Source organism: Cololabis saira, unplaced genomic scaffold, assembly GCF_033807715.1.
Source record: "Cololabis saira isolate AMF1-May2022 unplaced genomic scaffold, fColSai1.1 scf031, whole genome shotgun sequence".
Classification (NCBI taxonomy): Eukaryota; Metazoa; Chordata; class Actinopteri; order Beloniformes; family Belonidae; genus Cololabis; species Cololabis saira.
This window is the reverse complement of record NW_026906195.1, coordinates 147,501-169,069: the sequence shown is the minus strand read 5'-3', so window position 1 is coordinate 169,069 and position 21,569 is coordinate 147,501. Positions and strand designations below refer to the sequence as shown.

Genomic DNA, 21,569 nt, shown 5'->3' with positions numbered 1-21,569 from the left:
GAAAGAGAAAAGTAAAGCGCATAGTTGCAGGATGGAGATGCACATTTTGATGTATAACACACTTGGGGACACGTTACGGTTTGGGCTGAATTAACTGCCGAAGGAATGGCATAAATTTCGCCAAAATGACACGATTAATTCAAAATGGCCGACATCCTGTTCGGTTTCGGGCATGACCCCAAGAGACTTTTCTTTAAGTTGTGCCATGATACAGGTGTGTAGCGATTTTCGTGCATGTACGTCAAACCGTATTGTGGGGCTTGAGGCACAAAGTTTTCCGGGGGGCGCTGTTGAGCCATTTTGCCACAGCCATTAATGCAAACCATGAAATATCAAATTTATCGCCAGGCCTGGCTTGCATGCCAAATTTGGTGCCTTTTGGGGAACTATCAAATATGGACCAATCAGATGAAGGGGGGGTGCGCTTGTTGGCGTCTAGCGTCGCCACGGTAACACTCTTGAAAGAGAAAAGTAATGCGTGTAGTCGCAGGATGGAGACGCACATTTTGATGTATAACACATCTGGGTTCACGATACGGTTCGGGCTGAATTAACTCTCGAAGGAATGGCATATATTGCTCCAAAATTACGCAATTAATTCAGAATGTTCAAAATGGCCGACTTCCTGTTCGGTTTCGGCCATGGCGCCAATAGACTTTTCTTTTAGTTGCGACATGATACAGGTGTGTACCGATTTTCGTTCATGTACGTCAAAGCGTATTATGGGGCTTGAGGCGCAAAGTTTTTTCTGTCTGAACCAATCAGATGAAGGGTGGGCACGCTTTTTGGCGTCTAGCGTCGCCACGGTAACGCTTTTCAAAGAGAAAAGTAATGCGTGTTGTCGCAGGATGGAGACGCACATTTTGATGTATAACACACTTGGGGGCACGTTACGGTTCGGGCTGAATTAACTTTCGAAGGAATGGCATAAATTTCGCCAAAATGACACGACTAATTCAAAATGGCCGACATCCTGTTCGCTTTCGGGCATGACCCCAAGATACTTTTGTTTAAGTTGTCCCATGATACAGGTGTGTAGCGATTTTCGTGCATGTACGTCAAACCGTATTGTGGGGCTTGAGGCACAAAGTTTTCCGGGGGGCGCTGTTGAGCCATTTTGCCACGGCCATTAATGCAAACCATGAAATATCAAATTTATCGCCAGGCCTGGCTTGCATGCCAAATTTGGTGCCTTTTGGGGAACTATCAAATATGGACCAATCAGATGAAGGGGGGGTGCGCTTGTTGGCGTCTAGCGTCGCCACGGTAACACTCTTGAAAGAGAAAAGTAATGCGCGTAGTCGCAGGATGGAGACGCACATTTTGATGTATAACACATCTGGGTTCACGATACGGTTCGGGCCGTATTAATTCTCAAAGGAATGGCATATATTGCTCCAAAATTACGCGATTAATTCAGAATGTTCAAAATGGCCGACTTCCTGTTCGGTTTCGGCCATGGCGCCAAGAGACTTTTCTTTTAGTTGCGACATGATACAGATGTGTACCGATTTTTGTTCATGTACGTCAAACTGTATTATGGGGCTTGAGGCACAAAGTTTTTTCTGTCTGAACCAATCAGATGAAGGGAGGGTGCGCTTTTTGGCGTCTAGCGTCGCCACGGTAACGCTTTTGAAAGAGAAAAGTAATACGTGGTGTCGGAGGATGGAGACGCACATTTTGATGTATAACACACCTGGGTGCACGTTACGGTTCGGGCCGTATTAACTGCCGAAGGAAGGCATAAATTTCGCCAAAATGACACGATTAATTCAAAATGGCCGACTTCCTGTTCGGTTTCTCGACATGACGCCCAGAGACTTTTCTTTAAGTTGTCCCATGATACAGGTGTGTACCGATTTTCGTGCATGTACGACAAACCGTATCGTGGGGCTTGAGGCACAAAGTTTTCAAGGGGGCGCTGTTGAGCCATTTTGCCACGCCCATTAATGCAAACCTTTAAATATCAAATTTTTCGCCAGGCCTGACTAGGGTGCAAAATTTGGTGACTTTTTGGGCATGTTAAGGGGGGCAAAAAGGCCTTCACTTTGTCAGGAAAATAATAATAATAATAATTAAAGCTGCAAGCAGCGATGAACGGGCCCTCGCACTCACGTCCACCGCCCCCCATAAGCATATCAGAAATGACACCACCCACGACTCTCTATGTCAAACCATTCAAAAGTTATAGCAGAAAAAAGGAACAACCAATCAGAGGAAGGGGCGGGGCTAATTCAGGCCAATGAAGGTGAAGGACTCATTACAGAGTCCCATGACACCACCCACAACTTCCTATGTCAAACCATTCAAAAGTTATGGCAGAGAAAAGTATTCTAGGGGGCGCTGTTGAGCCGTTAGGCCACGCCCATTAATGCAAACCATGAAATATCAAATTTATCGCCAAGCCTGCCTTGCATGCAAAATTTGGTGACTTTTGGAGAACTATCAAATATGGACCAATCAGATGAAGGGGACGAGCGCTTTTTCACGTCTAGCGTCGCCACGGTAACACTTTTGAAAGAGAAAAGTAATGTGCGTTGTCGCAGGAAAGAGACGCACATCTTGATAAAAAAAAACACAAAAATTTGCTTACAAAATTTTCGGCATACAGCCTTGAAAGAGAAAAGTAATGTGCGTCGTCGCAGGAAAGAGACGCACATCTTGATGTAAAAAAAAACACAAAATTTGCTTACAAAAATTTCAGCATCCTGCCAGGCTCGAACTCCCAACCACCGGCACCAAAGACCGCAATGATCTGGTTGAGCTATATCTCAGCTGATACCTCACATTGACTTACTGGGTTACGAGAGACCAAGATAGCGATATAATGTCTGGAACCTTTTTTTCCTAATTTTTTAAATATTTGTAAGGTATAAATATTAGTAAAACACTACTATTTTATTATTACTTTTTCTGTAACCATTCAACCGCGGTTCTAACCGGGCTGAGCACGGGACTATTTCTAACGTCACCACATTACAACAGCTGATTGGTCGGGGGGCGGGGCCGTCATCACCCTACTCGCCACTGATTGGTCGGGGGGCGGGGCCGTCATCACCCTACTCGCCACTGATTGGTCGGGGGGCGGGGCCGGCAGACGTTTGAATCAGGAAGCGGGAGTCAAACCATTAAAAAGTTATAGCAGAAAAAAGGGACAACCAATCAGAAGAAGGGGCGGGGCTAATTAAGGCCAACGAAGCTTAAGGACTCATTACTGAGTCCCATGACACCACCCACAACTTCCTATGTCAAACCATTCAAAAGTTATGGCAGATAAAAGTATTCTAGGGGGCGCTGTTGAGCCGTTAGGCCACGCCCATTAATGCAAACCATTAAATATCAAATGTATCACCAGGCCTGGTTTGCATGCAAAATTTGGTGACTTTTGGAGAACTATCAAATATGGACCAATCAGATGAAGGGGGGGCGCGCCTTTTGGCGTCTAGCGTCGCCACGGTAACACTTTTGAAAGAGAAAAGTAATGCGCGTAGTCGCAGGATGGAGACGCACATTTTGATGTATAACACACTTGGGGACACGTTACAGTTCGGGCTGAATTAACTGCTGAATGAATGGCATAAATTTCGCCAAAATGACACGATTAATTCAAAATGGCCGACATCCTGTTCGGTTTCGGGCATGACCCCAAGAGACTTTTGTTTAAGTTGCGCCATGATACAGGTGTGTACCGATTTCCGTGCATGTACGTCTAACAGTATTGCGGGGCTTGAGGCACAAAGTTTTCAAGGGGGCGCTGTTGAGCCATTTTGCCACGCCAAATAATGCAAACCATTAAATACCAAATTTATCGCCAGGCCTGGCTTGGGTGCAAAATTTGGTGCCTTTTGGGGAACTATCAAATATGGACCAATCACATGAAGGGGGGGTGCGCTTGTTGGCGTCTAGCGTCGCCACGGTAACACTTTGGAAAGAGAAAAGTAATGCGTGTAGTCGCAGGATGGAGACGCACATTTTGATGTATAACACATCTGGGTTCACGATACGGTTCGGGCTGAATTAACTCTCGAAGGAATGGCATATATTGCTCCAAAATTACGCGATTAATGCAGAATGTTCAAAATGGCCGACTTCCTGTTCGGTTTTGGCCATGGCGCCAAGAGACTTTTCTTTTAGTTGCGACATGATACAGGTGTGTACCGATTTTCGTTCATGTACATCAAAGCGTATTATGGGGCTTGAGGCGCAAAGTTTTTTCTGTCTGAACCAATCAGATGAAGGGTGGGCACGCTTTTTGGCGTCTAGCGTCGCCACGGTAACGCTTTCGAAAGAGAAAAGTAATGCGTGGGGTCGGATGATGGAGACGCACATTTTGATGTATAACACACTTGGGGGAACGTTACAGTTCGGGCTGAATTAACTTTCGAAGGAATGGCATAAATTTCGCCAAAATGACACGACTAATTCAAAATGGCCGACATCCTGTTCGGTTTCGGGCATGACCCCAAGAGACTTTTGTTTAAGTTGTCCCATGATACAGGTGTGTACCGATTTTCGTCCATGTACGTCTAACAGTATCGTGGGGCTTGAGGCACAAAGTTTTCAAGGGGGCGCTGTTGAGCCATTTTGCCACGCCCATTAATGCAAACCTTTAAATATCAAATTTTTCGCCAGGCCTGACTAGGGTGCAAAATTTGGTGACTTTTTGGGCATGTTAAGGGGGGCAAAAAGGCCTTCACTTTGTCAGGAAAATAATAATAATAATAATTAAAGCTGCAAGCAGCGATGAACGGGCCCTCGCACTCACGGCCGCCGCCCCCCATAAGCATATCAGAAATGACACCACCCACGACTTCCTATGACAAACCATTCAAAAGTTATAGCAGAAAAAAGGGACAACCAATCACAAGAAGGGGCGGGGCTAATTCAGGCCAATGAAGGTCAAGGACTCCATACAGAGTCTGATGACACCACCCACGACTCTCCATGTCAAACCATTCAAAAGTTATAGCAGGAAATAGGGACAACCAATCAAAAGAAGGGGCGGGGCTAATTTTCACCAATTATGGTCAAGGACTCAATACCGAGTCCCATGACACCACCCATGACTCTTTATGTCAAACCATTCAAAAGTTATGGCAGAGAAAAGTTTTCCGGGGGGTGCTGTTGAGCCATTTTACCACGCCCATTAATGCAAACCATGAAATATCAAATTTATCACCAGGCCTGGCTTGCATGCAAAATTTGGTGACTTTTGGAGAACTATCAAATATGGACCAATCAGATTAAGGGGGCACGCTTTTTGGCGTCTAGCATCGCCACGGTAACACTTTTGAAAGAGAAAAGTAATGCGCGTAGTCGCAAGATGGAGACGCACATTTTGAGGTATAAGTCACCTGGATGCACGTTACGGTTCGGGCCGTATTAATTTTTTTTTTTTTTTTGTACTTTATTTTTCTATGTGCCACACCATAGTGACGTTCAGTATAACAACAAAGAAAAACAACAACTAATATACATATATAGACATAAGACAGACACCAACCTCAACATATACACGAAAAAAAAAATAAATAAAAAAAATTAAAAAAAATTTAAAAAGGACATATCTAAACAACAAACACAAACAAAGCAAAGAGAGGCCTAACATGCCTTTAAATACCTTCTAACCCCCCTGTTACCTCCCTCCCCTATACATCCCTTACACTTCACTCTTTTATGTATTAGCCAAAATTCCTATTTTCACAAATCCTTATTTCCATTCTTATTTCATGAACACAATACAGCTAGAGGGAGAGAGACGCACCATGAGAGCAAGTAAGCAAACGAGCACATAACAGTGCCTCCAAAGATAAAAAAAATAAATAAATAAATAAAAATAAATAAACAAAAATAAATAAAAATTAAATTAAATTAAGTTAAAGGAAAACAAAAAACAAAAAACAAAAAAAAAAAAAAAAAAAAAAAAAAAAAACATTAAGTGCTCCCCGTTCAGTTGTTGACTCCTCCATATTCATATTCATATTCATATTATTATTATTATTATTATTATTATACTCCTCCATATCCGTCAAGTAATCCATTGACCGCCTCAGTATTAAGAGTAGTAAGCTTTTAGGTGCATTTAGATCTCTTCATTTCTTATGCTATCTTAGCATTTCACCCCCATTTTTTTATATAGCTCTCCCACTTAGCCCACAGCATGTGTCTCATCCCAAGATTTCCTCTGATTTTACATGTTAACTGCTCCATTTCTTTTACTTGTTCCATTAAGTCTCGCCATTTCTCTAAAAATGGACTTGATTTCTGAAGCCAGTTTTTTGTTATGAGTTTAAGAGCTGTTATTCTTAAAATTCTTATAAGGTCTAAGACGGGCCGTATTAATTGCCGAAGGAATGGCATTAATTGCGCCAAAATTACACAATTAATTCAAAATGGCCGACTTCCTGTTCAATTTCGGCCATGGCGCCAAGAGACTTTTCTTTAAGTTGCGACATGATACAGGTGTGTACCGATTTTCGTTCATGTACGTCAAACCGTATTATGGGGCTTGAGGCTCAAAGTTTTTTCCCTCTGAACCAATCAGATGAAGGGTGGGCGCACTTTTTGGTGTCTAGCGTTGCCGCGGTAACGCTTTTAAATGAGAAAAGTAATGTGCGTCGTTGCAGGACAGGGACGCACGTATTGATGTAGAAAAAAAAAAATTGCTGACAAAAAAGTCTGGATACTGCGGGAATCGAACTCTGATCTCTGACTCCAAAGACGGGAACGCTCTGGCTGAGCTAAGACTCAGCTTCTCATTTCTAATTGACCTACTGACTTAGGAGAGACCAACATATCGATATTTAGTAATGTAAGTCTGGGGCTGTTTTTTCTATTTTTTTTAAATATTTGTAAGTTATAAATATTAGTAAAACCCTACTATTTTAATTATTACTTTTTCTGTAACCATTCTGCCAAGGTTGTAACCGGGCTGAGATGGGAATATTTCTGACGTCACCACATTACAGGGAGCTGATTGGTCGGGGGGCGGGGCCGTCATCACCCTACTCGCCACCGATTGGTCGGGGGGCGGGGCCGTCATCACCCTCCGCGCCACTGATTGGTCGGGAGGCGGGGCCGTCATCACCCTACTCGCCACCGATTGGTCGGGGGGCGGGGCCGGCAGACGTTTGAATCAGGAAGCGGGAGTCAGCGCGAGAGCGACTGGCGGCTCGTGGCGATTTTATTATAAAAAAGGGACAACCAATCAAAAGAAGGGGCGGGGCTAATTCAGGCCAAAGAAGCTCAAGGACTCATTGCAGAGTCCCTTGACACCACCTACGACTTCCTATGTCAAACCATTCAAAGTTTATAGCAGAAAAAAGGGACAACCAATCAGAAGAAGGGGCGGGGCTAATTCAGGCCAATGAAGGTCAAGGACTCCATACAGAATCTGATGACACCACCCACGACTCTCTATGTCAAACCATTCAAAAGTTATGGCAGAGAAAAGTATTCAAGGTGGCGCTGTTGAGCCGTTAGGCCACGCCCATTAATGCAAACCATGAAATATAAAATTTATCACCAGGCCTGGCTTGCATGCAAAATTTGGTGACTTTTGGAGAACTATCAAATATGGACCAATCACATGAAGGGGGGGCGCGCCTTTTGGCGTCTAGCGTCGCCACGGTAACACTTTTGAAAGAGAAAAGTAATGCGTGGTGTCGCAGGATGTAGACGCACATTTTGATGTATAACACACCTGGGTGCACGATACGGTTCGGGCTGAATTAACTCTCGAAGGAATGGCATAAATTTCGCCAAAATGACACAATTTATTCAAAATGGCCGACATCCTGTTCGGTTTTGGCCATGGCTCCAAGAGACTTTTCTTTAAGTTGTGCCATGATACAGGTGTGTAGCGATTTTCGTGCATGTACGTCAAACCGTATTGTGGGGCTTGAAGCACAAAGTTTTCCGGGGGGCGCTGTTGAGCCATTTTGCCACGCCCATTAATGCAAACCATGAAATATCAAATTTATCGCCAGGCATGGCTTGCATGCCAAATTTGGTGCCTTTTGGGGAACTATCAAATATGGACCAATCAGATGAAGGGGGGGTGCGCTTGTTGGTGTCTAGCGTCGCCACGGTAACACTTTTCAAAGAGAAAAGTAATGCGTGTAGTCGCAGGATGGAGACGCACATTTTGATGTATAACACATCTGGGTTCACGATACGGTTCGGGCTGAATTAACCCTCGAAGGAATGGCATATATTGCTCCAAAATTACGCAATTAATTCAGAATTTTCAAAATGGCCGACTTCCTGTTCGGTTTCGGCCATGGCGCCAAGAGACTTTTCTTTTAGTTGCGACATAATACAGGAGTGTACCGATTTTCGTTCATGTACGTCAAACCGTATTATGGGGCTTGAGGCACAAAGTTTTTTCTGTCGAACCAATCAGATGAAGGGTGGGCGCGCTTTTTGGCGTCTAGCGCCGCCACGGTAACGCTTTTGAAAGAGAAAAGTAATGCGTGTTGTCGCAGGATGGAGACGCACATTTTGATGTATAACACACCTGGGTGCACGTTACGGTTCGGGCTGAATTAACTTTCGAAGGAATGGCATAAATTTCGCCAAAATGACACGACTAATTCAAAATGGCCGACTTCCTGTTCGGTTTCGGGCATGACGCCAAGAGACTTTTCTTTCAGTTGCGCCATGATACAGGTGTGTACCGATTTTCGTGCATGTACGTCAAACCGTATCGTGGGGCTTGAGGCACAAAGTTTTCAAGGGGGCGCTGTTGAGCCATTTTGCCACGCCCATTAATGCAAACCATTAAATATCAAATTTTTCGCCAGGCCTGACTAGGGTGCAAAATTTGGTGACTTTTTGGGCATGTTAAGGGGGGCAAAAAGGCCTTCACTTTGTCAGGAAAATAATAATAATAATAACTAGAAAATTTCTGGAAATTTTGATATGGGCATGCCCTACCGCCCATTCGAGCCCTCTCGCTGCTCTGGTTTGGGGCTGCAGTGTTTGTGTTCGGGGCGGTTTTATGTCAGTTTGAGGTGTTTACGGTTGTATTTCATTCATTCCTGTGCTCCCAATAGCTATTAATGGGGCGCGCTTTTTGCCGTCTAGCGTCCCCACGGTAACGCTTTTGACTGAGAAAAGCAATGCCCATCGAGGCACGATGGAGACGCATCCAACGATGTATGCCGTGCATGGGTGCACGTTCCGGTTCAGGGTACGTTAACGGATAGGTTTTTTTTCCACCATGGTTTAAAAAAACCCATCCGAATGAATGGGGCCATTTGGCATGGATTTTACATTAAACTTTCCTTAAATCACAGCTTCATGAAATTTTAATACGTTGAAGGTCACAGCGTGCCGAGTCAGGGAACATTTGTATGATGTATCTACGATAATCTGTTGCCTAGCAACAAGCGTCCAAAGTCAAAGGGAAATTTAAAAAAAAATGAAAGGTCAATATCACAAAAACGTAAAAAAATGGCATAATGAGGTTCTAGGCTCCGTTAGTGCCAATCGAGCCGAGTGTTTGAAAGTTTGAACTATGTCTCTACGATAAAGTCCGGCCGAGCAATAAGCGTCTGAATTTTCGCCTTTTTTTTGGCTTTTTGGCATCTAGCGTTGCCACGGTAGCACTTTTGACTGAAAAAAGTAATGCCCATCGAGGCACAATGGAGACGCATCCAACGATATATGCCATGCATGGGTGCACATTGCGGTCCGAGCAGTATTAACAGATTGTTTATTCACATGCTCTCCCATACAAATGCATAGGTTTTTGTTGCCATGGTAACAAGCCCCATAGGATAGAATGGGACAATTTGGCTTTAATATCTCAAAAGCTGTAAACGAGAGCGTAATGAGACCTCAGTATGTTGTAGTCCACATCAACCTGAGTCTTTTAACGTTGGAACAAAGTCTCTGCGATACCGCGTTGCCGCGCAACAAGCATCCGAAGTTCCGTTAGCATCAAAATGAACAATGTGGAATATCTCAAAAACCGTAATAGCAAGCATGACGAGACTAAAATATGTTGCAGTACAAAGCGTCCCGGGTTTGTCAATATTGTAATGATGTCTGTACGATAAACCGTTGCCTAGCAACAAGCGTCCAAAATAAAATAGATTTTTTTTTTAAATTGAAAGTTAAATATCGCAAAAACCGTAATAAGTAGCATGATGAAGTTTTATGGTCCTTTAGTGACTATCGGGCCGAGTGTTTGAAAGTTTGAACGATGTCTCTACGATAAAGTTCGGCCGAGCAATAAGCGTGGGAATTTTCGCCTTTTTTTTTGCTTTTTGGCAACTAGCGTTGCCACGGTAACCCCTATTACGGAGAAAAGTAATGCCCATCGAATCACGATGGAGACGCATCCAACGATGTATGCCATGCATGGGTGCACGTTGCGGTTCGGGCCGTATTAACGGACGAAAAAAAGTGCGGAATAAGAATAATAATAATAATAACTAGACAAAATTCCCGGGAAATTTTGAAGTGCCACGGACTACTGCCGGATGATCGCGGGGCTTATTTGCACCCATGAAGGTCAAGGACTCGATACAGATTCCAATGACACCACCCATGACTCTCTATGTCAAACCATTCAAAAGTTATTACAGAAAATATAGAACCGCTAACTGAACCGCTAACGGGATCGCTAACGGGATCGCTAACGGGACCGCTAACGGGACCGCTAACCGAGCCGCTAACGGGATCGCTAACCGAGCCGCTAACAACCGCTAACGGAACCGCTAACGGGACCGCTAACGGAACCGCTAACGGGACCGCTAACGGGGTCGCTAACTGGACCGCTAACGGGATCGCTAACTGGACCGCTAACGGTACCGCTAACGGGATCGCTAACGGAATCGCTAACTGAACCGCTAACGGGACCGCTAACCGAGCCGCTAACGGGATTGCTAACCGAGCCGCTAATGGGATCGCTAACGGGACCGCTAACAACCGCTAACGGAACCGCTAACAGGACCGCTAACAGAACCGCTAACAGAACCGCTAACGGGACCGCTAACGGGATCGCTAACAACCGCTAGCAGAACCGCTTACGGGACCGCTAACGGGGTCGCTAACTGGACCGCTAACGGGATCGCTAACTGGACCGCTAACGGGACCGCTAACGGGACCGCTAACGGGACCGCTAACCGAGCCGCTAACGGGATCGCTAACCGAGCCGCTAACAACCGCTAACGGAACCGCTAACGGGACCGCTAACGGAACCGCTAACGGGACCGCTAACGGGGTCGCTAACTGGACCGCTAACGGGATCGCTAACTGGACCGCTAACGGTACCGCTAACGGGATCGCTAACGGAATCGCTAACTGAACCGCTAACGGGACCGCTAACCGAGCCGCTAACGGGATTGCTAACCGAGCCGCTAATGGGATCGCTAACGGGACCGCTAACAACCGCTAACGGAACCGCTAACAGGACCGCTAACAGAACCGCTAACAGAACCGCTAACGGGACCGCTAACGGGATCGCTAACAACCGCTATCAGAACCGCTTACGGGACCGCTAACGGGGTCGCTAACTGGACCGCTAACGGGATCGCTAACTGGACCGCTAACGGGACCGCTAACGGGATCGCTAACGGAATCGCTAACTGAACCGCTAACGGGACCGCTAACGGGATCGCTAACAACCGCTAGCGGAACCGCTAACGGGGTCGCTAACTGGACCGCTAACGGGATCGCTAACTGGACCGCTAACGGGACCGCTAATGGGACCGCTAACGGAATCGCTAACTGAACCGCTAACGGGACCGCTAACCGAGCCGCTAACGGGATCGCTAACCAAGCCGCTAACGGGGATCGCTAACGGGATCGCTAACAACCGCTAACGGGATTGCTAACGGGACCGCTAACGGGGTCGCTAACTGGACCGCTAACGGGATCGCTAACTGGACCGCTAACGGGACCGCTAACGGGATCGCTAACAGAACCGCTAACGGGACCGCTAACACCAATAACACTACCATCCCATAATAAACACCTACCATCCCATAATAACACTAACATCCTATAAAAACACCTGACATCCCATAATAACACTAATATCCTATAAAAACACCTGCCATCCCATAATAACACTAACATCCTATAAAAACACCTGACATCCCATAATAACACTAACATCCTATAAAAACACCTGACATCCCATAATAACACTAATATCCTATAAAAACACCTGCCATCCCATAATAACACCTATCGTGTGTGTGTGTGTGTGTGTGTGTGTGTGTGTGTGTGTGTGTGTGTGTGTGTGTGTGTGTGTGTGTGTGTGTGTGTGTGTGTGTGTGTGTGTGTGTGTGTGTGTGTGTGTGTTCATCTAAGGTTAAAAGGTCAGGGTTCAGATTTCTCCATTTTCCAGGTTATACTATGAATTCTGTACTGAGTGAGTCATGTGACCAGTTCTGGGTCAGTCTAATCAGTCAACAGCTGAGCTCTGGTTGCTAGGGGCAACAAGAACCTGATACAGAGGGAGCGGGAATGACTCAGCTGGATTTTCGGTTGTGACAAACCTGAAATCACTCCACTTTGCGCTCAAACCGTAGCTCTTAGCAGAAAAACGAAAACATTTTGAGAAACGGAGAACCTACCAGATTATCTTAATGTTATTTTCATACAGATATTCCTTAAAATGTGTTAGTAATGGCAATTCGAAAACAAAAATGAGATTTTTTTTAAGAAAACTTCATTTAACATGGGAGTCAATGAAGAGAGAGACAGGAATTGGCGCGTCTGTTGGCTCCCCCGTTAAAATTTTGTGCACACCACGCCTGTCAAAGTCACATTTTATGAATCACAACACCTATGTCAATATTCTGACCAAAAATTATCTGTCTACCTTTTACGGTTTGGCCGTGAGCTCGAGTTACAAATAAGAAATCATGTTTTTTTTTCAGTGTAACTACACTCTAGCAAACTGACTCCCGTGCTCTAGATTTGAAAAAAAGTGATTTCCAGACCTCGCTTGAGGGCTCATATCTTGAAAAGTGTACATTTTAGGAAAAAACAGTCCGGGGTTTAGAGAGAGAAGAGAAGTTTTCCTCCGTTTTGAAGTTTGAATGACGTTTCTACGTGCAAGTATGAGAAAGATACGTGACTCGGAAAAAAGGTGAATTTTGTCTTTTTTTTCTCAACATTTTCCCATCCGCTTATAATGGCGCCATTGAAATGCATGGGAAAATCTTCCCCATTAGTTTGGAAATTTGGAAATGTTTTTGCACTTCGTGCAAAAACTATTCGTGCCATCGTTCTGAAAATCCACAGGACTGTAGTTAAATTCAGGGCCTACAACTTTCTAAATCGGTTCATAATTTTTCGAGTAACGGTGTGCGAGTGGTGAGGCCCCAAAGTTCACGCAATGCGTTCCGGATGGGGCAAAAAGCGCACGTTTGTGCACGTTGCGCAAAAACGTGCACGCCAATCGCTAATAAAAGTCATACCCATCGATTCCCGATTAAGGCGCACGTTTCTACGTTTTTACTTTTCGCGTTTTCTCAAAGCTGTAGGAGGAGTAGCCGGACAAAGTTTTTACGGAAGAATATATAAATAATAATAAGCCTGAGCAATAGTATGAGTGCCTCGTGCTGCGCACGAGGCACTCCTCCTCCATTGAGCTTGCGCAGCTCAATGGAGGAGGCGTGCCACGTGGCGCAGCCGTGGCACTAATAATAAAAATAAGAAAAGGGAAACCTTTTCTGGGTACTAATTTACGCCTTCATTTTCATGTTTTTCCTCATTTTTTCGGCCGTGTTTTACTTTTTGGGGATTTTTTTTTTCCACATCAGTGCGGGGTCATGCTGTACACCCGCTGGTGCGCAGTGGGACTTTTGCGACTTTAGCATGCTAGCAGCATTGCCCTTTGGGCCATTCTGGACGATTGCAATATGGTCATGCCACTACTTGGCATGCCCATAATAATAATAATAAAAATTCCTGCAAATACAATAGGGCCTTCGCACTGCAAGTGCTCGGGCCCTAATAATAATAATAATAATAAAAATTCCTGCAAATACAATAGGGCCTTCGCACTGAAGGTGCTCGGGCCCTAACTAGAAAATTTCATGAAATTTTGATATGGGCATGCCCTACGGCCCATTCGACCCCTCTCGCTGCTTTGGTTTAGGGCTGTAGTGGTTGTGTTCGGGGTGGTTCTATGTCAGTTTGAGGTGTTTACAGTTGTATTGCATTCATTCCTATGCTCCCAATAGTTATTAAAGGCGTGCGCTTTTTGGCGTCTAGCGCCCCCCACGGTGACACTTTTGACTGAAAAAAGTAATGCCCATCGAGGCAACATGGAGACGCATCGAACGATGTATGCCATGCATGGGTGCACGTTGCGGTTCAGGCTACATTAATGGATAGGTTTTTGTTTCACCGTGGTAAAAAAAACCCATCCGAATGAATGGGGCCATTTGGCATGGATTTTGACATAAAATTTCCTTAAATAACAGCTTCATGAAATTTGAATATGTTGAGATCCACAGCGTGCCGAGTCGGGGAACATTTGTAGGATGTCTTTATGATAATCTGTTGCCTAGCAACAAGCGTCCAAAGTCAAACGGAAATAAAGAAAAAAATGAAAGGTCATTATCGCAAAAAGTGTAATAATTGGCATAATGAGCTTGGACGGTCCGTTAGTGCCAATCGGGCCGAGTGTTTGAAAGTTTGAACGATGTCTCTACGATAAAGTCTGGCCGAGCAATAAACGTTCGAATTTGTGCCTTTTTTTTTGCTTTTTGGCATCTAGCGTTGCCACGGTAACACTTTCGACTGAGAAAAGTAATGCCCATCGAGGCACGATCGAGACGCATCCAACGATGTATGCCATGCATGGGTGCACGTTCCGGTCGGGGCAGCATTAACAGATGTTTTATTCACATGCTCCCCCATACAAATGCATAGGTTTTTGTTGCCATGGTAACAAGCTCCATAGGATAGAATGGGACAATTAGGCTTCAATATCTCAAAAGCTGTAAACGACAGCGTAATGAGACCTTAGTATGTTGTAGTCCACAGCAACCCGAGTCTTTTAACGTTAAATTAAAGTCTCTATGATATCGTGTTGCCGCGCAACAAGCGTCCGAAATTCCGTTAGCATCAAAATGATTAAAGTGGAATACCTCAAAAACCGTAATAGCAAGCATGACGAGACTAAAATATGTTGCAGTACAAAGCGTCCCGGGTTTGTCAATGTTGTAATGATGTCTGTACGATAAACCGTTGCCTAGCAACAAACGTCCAAAATAAAAGGGATTTTATTTTTTAATTGAAAGTTAAATATCGCAAAAACCGTAATAACTAGAATGATGAAGTTGTATGGTCCTTTAAAGACTCTCGGGCCGAGTGTTTCAAAGTTTGAACGATGTCTCTACGATAAAGTTCGGCCGAGCAATAAGCGCGGGAATTTTCGCCTTTTTTTTTGCTTTTTGGCAACTAGCGTTGCCACGGTAACCCCTATTACTGAGAAAAGTAATACCCATCGAATCACGATCGAGACGCATCCAACGATGTATGACATGCATGGGTGCACGTTGCGGTTCGGGCCGTATTAACGGACAAAAAAAAGTGCGGAATAAGAATAATAAGAAAAGGGAAACCTTTTCTGTATACCAATATATCGCCTTCATTTTCATGTTTTTCCTCATTTTTTCGGGCGTGTTTTAGTTTTTGGGGATTTTTCTTTTTCCACATCCGAGCGGGGTCATGCTGTACACCCGCTGGTGTGACGTGGGACTTTTGCGACTTTAGCTTGTTAGCAAAATGCTAGCAACATTGCCCTTTGGGCCATTCTGGACGATTGCAATATGGTCATGCCATTACTTGGCATGCCCATAATTAAAGCTGCAAGCAGCGATGAACGGGCCCTCGCACTCACGGCCACCGCCCCCCATAAGCATATCAGAAATGCCACCACCCACGACTTCCTACGTCAAACCAATCAAAAGTTATAGCAGAAAAAAGGGACAACCAATCAGAAGAAGGGGCGGGGCTAATCCAGGCCAATGAAGGTCAAGGACTCCATGCAGAATCTGATAACACTACCCACGACTCTCTATTTCAAACCATTCAAAGGTTATAGCAGAAAAAAGGGACAACCAATCAGAAGAAGGGGCGGAGCTAATTTTCACCAATTATGGTCAAAGACTCAATACCGAGTCCGCTGACACCACCCACGACTCATTATGTCAAACCTTTCAAAAGTTATGGCAGAAAAAAGTATTCTAGGGGGCGCTGTTGAGCCGTTAGCCACGCCCATTAATGCAAACCATGAAATATCAAATGTATCGCCAAGCCTGGCTTGCATGTAAAATTTGGTGACTTTTGGAGAATTATCAAATATGGACCAATCAGATGAAGGGGAAGCGCTTTTTGGCGTCTAGCGTCGCCACGGTAACACTTTTGACTGAGAAAAGTAATGCGCGTAGTTGCAAGATGGAGACGCACATTTTGATTTATAACACACCTGGGTGCACATTACGGTTCGGGCCGTATTAATTGCCGAAGGAATGGCATAAATTGCGCCAAATTTACACAATTATTTCAAAATGGCTGACTTCCTGTTCGGTTTCGGCCATGGCGCCAAGAGACTTTTCTTTAAGTTGCGACATGATACAGTTGTGTACCGATTTTTGTGCATGTACGTCAAACCGTATTGTAGGGCTTGAGTCACAAAGTTTTCCGGGGGGCGCTGTTGAGCCATTTTGCCACGCCCATTAATGCAAACCATGAAATATCAAATGTATCGCCAGGCCTGCCTTGCATGCAAAATTTGGTGACTTTTGGGGAACTATCAAATATGGACCAATCAGATGAAGGGTGGCGCACTTTTTGGCGTCTAGCGTCGCCACGGTAACACTTTTGAAAGAGAAAAGTAATGCGTGTAGTCGCAGGATAGAGACGCACATTTTGATGTATAACACATCTGGGTTCATGTTACGGTTCGGGCCGTATTAATTCTCAAAGGAATGGCATATATTGCTCCAAAATTACGTGATTCATTCAGAATGTTCAAAATGGCCGACTTCCTGTTCGGTTTCGACCATGGTGCCAAGAGACTTTTCTGTAAGTTGCAACATGATACAGGTGTGTACCGACTTTCGTTCATGTACGTCAAACCGTATTATGGGGCTTGCGGCGCAAAGTTTTTTCTGTCTGAACCAATCAGATGAAGGGTGGGCGCGCTTGTTGGCGTCTAGCGTCGCCACGGTAACGCTTTTGAGAGAGAAAAGTAATGCGTGGTGTCGGAGGATGGAGACGCACATTTTGATGTATAACACACCTGGGTGCTCGTTACGGTTCGGGCCGTATTAACTGCCGAAGGAATGGCATAAATTGCGCCAAAATGACACGATTAATTCAAAATGGCCGACATCCTGTTCGGTTTCGGGCATGACGCCAAGAGACTTTTCTTTAAGTTACGTCATGATACAGGCGTGTACCGATTTTCGTGCATGTACGTCAAACCGTATCGTGGGGCTTGAGGCACAAAGTTTTCAAGGGGGCGCTGTTGAGCCATTTTGCCACGCCCATTAATGCAAACCATTAAATATCTAATTTTTCGCCAGGCCAGGCTTGGGTGCAAAATTTGGTGACTTTTTGGGCACGTTTAGGGGGGCAAAAAGGCCCTCCTTTCGTCAGAAAAATAATAAGAATAATAAAAAAAATACAAATAATTCCTACAGATACAATAGGGCCTTCGCACTGAAGGTGCTCGGGCCCTAATTAAAGCTGCAAGCAGCGATGAACGGGCCCTCGCACTCACGTCCACCGCCCCCCATAAGCATATCAGAAATGACACCACCCACGACTCTCTATGTCAAACCATTCAAAAGTTATAGCAGAAAAAAGGAACAACCAATCAGAAGAAGGGGCGGGGCTAATTCAGGCCAATGAAGGTCAAGGACTCCATAAAGAATCTGATGACACCAGCCACGACTCTCTATGTCAAACCATTCCAAAGTTATAGCAGAAAATCGGGACAACCAATCAGAAGAAGGGGCAGGGCTAATTAAGGCCAACGAAGCTTAAGGGCTCATTACAGAGTCCCATGACACCACCCACAACTTCCTATGTCAAACCATTCAAAAGTTATGGCAGATAAAAGTATTCTAGGGGGCGCTGTTGAGCCGTTAGGCCACGCCCATTAATGCAAACCATGAAATATCAAATTTATCGCCAAGTCTGTCTTGCATGCAAAATTTGGTGACTTTTGGAGAACTATCAAATATGGACCAATCAGATGAAGGGGATGCGCGCTTTTTCGCGTCTAGCGTCGCCACGGTAACACTTTTGAAAGAGAAAAGTAATGCACGTAGTCACAGGATGGAGACGCATATTTTGAGGTATAACACACCTGGGTGCACGTTACGGTTCGGGCCGTATTAATTGCCGAAGGGATGGCATACATTGCGCCAAAATTACACAATAAATTAAAAATGGCTGACTTCCTGTTTGGTTTTGGCCATGGCGCCAAGAGACTTTTCTTTAAGTTGTGCCATGATACAGGTGTGTACCGATTTTCATGCATGTACGTCAAACCGTATTGTGGGGCTTGAGGCACAAAGTTTTCCGGGGGGCGCTGTTGAGCCATTTTGCCACGCCCATTAATGTAAACCATAAAATATCAAATTTATCGCCAGGCCTGCCTTGCATGCAAAATTTGGTGACTTTTGGGGAACTATCAAATATGGACCAATCAGATGAAGCGCGGCGCGCTTCTTGCCGTCTAGCGTCGCCACGTTAACACTTTAGAAAGAGAAAAGTAATGTGCGTAGTCGCAGGATAGAGACGCACATTTTGATGTATAACACACCTGGGTGCACATTACGGTTCGGGCCGTATTCATTCTCGAAGGAATGGCTCATATTGCTCCAAAATTACGCGATTAATTCAGAATGTTTAAAATGGCCGACTTCCTGTTCGGTTTCGGCCATGGCGCCAAGAGACTTTTCTTTAAGTTGCGACATGATACAGGTGTGTACCGATTTTCGTTCATGTACGTCACACCGTATTATGGGGCTTGAGGCACAAAGTTTTTTCGGTCTGAACCAACCAGATGAAGGGTGGGCGCGCTTTTTGGCGTCTAGCGTCGCCACGGTAACGCTTTTGAAAGAGAAAAGTAATGCGTGTTGTCGCAGGATGAAGACGCACATTTTGATGTATAACACACCTGGGTACACGTTACGGTTCGGGCCGTATTAACTGCCGAAGGAATGGCATAAATTGCGCCAAAGTGACACGATTAATTCAAAATGGCTGACTTCCTGTTCAGTTTCGGCCATGTCGCCAAGAGACTTTTCTTTAAGTTGTGTACTGATACAGGTGTGTACCGATTTTCGTGCATGTACGTCAAACCGTATTGTGGGGCTTGAGTCACAAAGTTTTCCGGGGGGCGCTGTTGAGCCATTTTGCCACGCCCATTAATGTAAACCATTAAATATCAAATTTTTCGCCAGGCCTGACTTGCATGCAAAATTTGGTGACTTTTTGGGCACGTTTAGGGGGGCAAAAAGGCCCTCCTTTCGTCAGAAGAAAAAGAAAAAGAAAAAGAAAAAAAATTCCTACAGATACAATAGGGCCTTCGCACTGAAGGTGCTCGGGCCCTAATAACGCGAAGAATTCCTACAGATACAATAGGGCCTTCGCACTGAAGGTGCTCGGGCCCTAATAATAAAAATTCCTGCAAATACAATAGGGCCTTCGCTCTGAAGGTGCTCGGGCCCTAATAAAAATTCCTGCAAATACAATAGGGCCTTCGCACTGCAAGTGCTCGGGCCCTAATAATAATAACGCGAATAATTCCTACAGATACAATAGGGCCTTCGCACTGAAGGTGCTCGGGCCCTAATAAAGATGATAAAGAACACAATAATGATAACGTACAGTAATACGCATACAGTAATCTCATTAAACATAAGTTCAGCTTTACACCGTTCTAACTGACTGATCGCCCAAACGCCACCTCACGTCTCCTCTGGATTCTGGATCTGCGGGCTCTGTCGGTGGTGACCGGGTTCCTGCCGGGGTTCCCGGTGTCGGAGAGGTCCGGTTCAGCTTTGACCCCACCGCCGATCGCTTCTGGCGGGGATGCTCCGATAGCGAGCGGTCCCTCAGTCTCTGTCCTGCTCCTACTTCAAAAAGAAAAGGGCAACAGTTGCTGCAGCGGCGCCTCACGCCGGCTCTCTGGTCCTGACCGCGGCCTCAACACCGGCCTCGTTGCGACGGGGGGGCCGGTTCCTCCTTCGGAACGTCGGCTCACGTCCCTTGTGTGTCGCAGGGCTGCGGGAGGGGTTCGCGGGTCCAAGGCTGGAGCTTCTACAGCGGGTTCTGGCGGAGCAATCTTCCTGGACGCACGGTCCCTGGTGTGGAGAAAGTGCTCAAAGGAAGAAAGGAGTTAGCAGACAGAAAGAGTTGAGAGCGCCGTGCTCTGGTATCGGATTTTACGCCCGGCCTGTTAATGCAGGTCCGGAACGGCTCCCCCCCCACCCCAGGCTCTCGGGGAGTAGATGCGGCAGCGGCTGCACCGTCGGCAGGCACGTCTTGTCCGGTCCGCTGGCTGAGGGAGAGAGTGAGCACTGGGCAGGAAGGGAGCTTTTGAGTTTCGCGGGCTGCGTGATGTCACCAGCCCCTGGCAAGTGATTGGGTGCTTCCCGCTTTTGGGCTTGGGGCGGTTTTACTGAGAGGGACAGTCCCCCCCTTCAGAGCTTGCTTCCTGGGGCTCCATTTAGTCTGACCCCCCCTGGTGTCGTCACCCCAGGGAGTCTGTCCCTGGTCCCTTTGCGTTGTCTTTTCCTTTGTTCCTCCAGGTCTGGCAGGAACCCTGCTGGGTTTGTGGGGGCTATACTGCGCCTGACCCCCCTCCCAGGTGTCGTAAACCCCATGGAGTCTGTTATCTGGTCTGGAGTCATGCAGCATAAACTTTGGCTTGGCTTCGGCCCTTTACTGGCCCAAGAGAAATGTTCACCCACTCACATATGTCATGAATTCATAATCATATTAGTCCAATAGTCCAACACCTGGTATTCCCAGGCGGTCTCCCATCCAAGTACTAACCAGGCCCGACCCTGATTAGCTTCCGAGATCAGATGAGATCAGGCGCATCCAGGCTGGTATGGCCGTAAGCAGAATCTGCTGCTTGAAATACCTCTTATATGGAGTTGAAGATAAGTCATAGAATATAAGTCATTGATTTCTTGGTGATAAGAATTTAGAAGCGCTTATTTGTTGGAGTTAAAGTGCCTTAACCATGTGCAAAACACTTTAGGACATGAGCTGTCGCTGTTACCACGTTGAAATTTGTGTGGATAGATTAAGCGAGAGCGCTCTCTGCTGGTTGAAAATGCTTACAGCACCTGGTATTCCCAGGCGGTCTCCCATCCAAGTACTAACCAGGCCCGACCCTGCTTAGCTTCCGAGATCAGATGAGATCGGGCGCATCCAGGCTGGTATGGCCGTAAGCAGAAGCTGCAGCTTGAAATACCTCTGATATGGAGTTGAAGATAAGTCATAGAATATAAGTCATTGATTTGTTGGTTTTATTTGTTGGAGTTAAAGTGCCTTAACCATGT

The 21,569-nt window shown here is 45.6% G+C and overlaps 1 non-coding gene and 1 pseudogene across 1 annotated transcript; both read right to left on the bottom strand.

Moving 5' to 3' along the window:
• Positions 1-21,005: 21,005 nt before the first annotated feature.
• Positions 21,006-21,124, bottom strand: LOC133428389 (5S ribosomal RNA; annotated as a pseudogene).
• Positions 21,125-21,341: 217 nt separating this feature from the next.
• On the bottom strand, positions 21,342-21,460 carry LOC133428566 (5S ribosomal RNA). Its single transcript, XR_009773571.1, has one exon. It is a non-coding gene; the product is annotated as a 5S ribosomal RNA (ribosomal RNA).
• Between the last annotated feature and the right edge of the window lie 109 nt (positions 21,461-21,569).